This window comes from Piliocolobus tephrosceles, chromosome 17 (assembly GCF_002776525.5).
Source record: "Piliocolobus tephrosceles isolate RC106 chromosome 17, ASM277652v3, whole genome shotgun sequence".
NCBI lineage: Eukaryota > Metazoa > Chordata > Mammalia > Primates > Cercopithecidae > Piliocolobus > Piliocolobus tephrosceles.
This window is the reverse complement of record NC_045450.1, coordinates 33,518,744-33,520,051: the sequence shown is the minus strand read 5'-3', so window position 1 is coordinate 33,520,051 and position 1,308 is coordinate 33,518,744. Positions and strand designations below refer to the sequence as shown.

At 45.0% G+C, this 1,308-nt stretch overlaps 1 non-coding gene across 1 annotated transcript; it reads left to right on the top strand.

Annotated features, from left to right (window-relative positions):
* The first annotated feature begins 651 nt into the window (after positions 1-651).
* Positions 652-754, top strand: LOC111524433. Its single transcript, XR_002725786.1, has one exon. It is a non-coding gene; the product is annotated as a U6 spliceosomal RNA (small nuclear RNA).
* The last annotated feature ends 554 nt before the right edge of the window (positions 755-1,308 follow it).

The window sequence follows — 1,308 nt, the reverse complement described above, 5'->3', positions numbered from 1 at the left end:
TCAGTTAGGTGATGAACACCCTTAAAGCCCTAATGTGGCTAGGCTCAGTGACTCACACCTGCAATCCCAGCACTTTGGGAGGCCAAGGCGGGTGGGTCACCTGAGGTCAGGAGTTTGAGACCAGCCTGACCAACATGGTGAAACCCCATCTCTACTAAAAATACAAAAATTAGCCCAGCATGGAGGCACATGCCTATAATCCCAGCTACTCCAAAGGCTGAGGCAGGAGAATCGCTTGAACCCAGGAGGCAGAGGTTGCAGTGAGCTGAGATCGCGCCATTGCACTCCAGCCTGGACAACGAGAGTGAAACTCCATCTCAAAAAAAACAAAAGCTCACATTTGGGTGCAGTGGAAATACACTGCTACAATGCTTGGGCTTTGCGTCTGCCTCTGCCTCTTCCTCATTCTATGTCCTTGGGCTAGTCCTCTAATCTCATTGGGTTTCAGTTTCTTGGTTTTGTTTTGTTGTGTTTTTTTAAGATGGGGGTCTCACTATGTTGCCCAGGCTGGCCTTGAACTCGGAGGCTCAAGTGATGCTGCTTCCTCAGCCTCCTGAATAACTGGGACTACAGGTGCACACCACTGTGCTCAGCTCTCGGTTTCTCAGTCTGCAAAATGAAGCTAATTTCACCTACCTGTCTCACAAGGGCATCATTTGGCAGCATATATACTAAAATTGGAACAATACCGAGAAGACAAGCATGGGCCCTGTGCAAGGATGACACGCAAATTTGTGAAACGTTTCATTTTTTAAAAAAAAGAATTAAATAAGACATTCTAGGTAGGATTATTAAAGACGGTGTTTAAGCTATCAAGAGCTGTATTCATTTTAGACTCTACAAAAAGACCAACACTGCAGGAATACAGTGAGTGCTGTTGAAGTTCAGGGTCAGGCTAATGTGGCAAAAGTCCTCAAGAACTATAGCCTTTTCTGTAGATCATCTGTGCTGAAGACATTGCCCCAGATTTATCATTCCAGAAGCTATGCAGATCTGCCCTCTCCCAGGCACTCACAGGGTCATGATTATTCACTCCAATTCAGAGTTACTTTCTGATTTCAGAATTCAGAATTCTAAGTCCATTCAGTTTTCCAGGTGCGCACCTCTGAAACTGCCACCACTAATCCTATCTCACAGAATGTAAGCTGCCTGAGAGCTGGGATGTTTTGGTCTTTCATTCAACAAATGTTTATGGAGAGCCCACTTCGTGCCCAGCTCAGAACTAGCCACTGCCAGTACTGTAATGCACAAGGAACAAAATAGACAAACTCTTCCTTTAATTGGTGTATGCAATTAAGAAATAGAAAG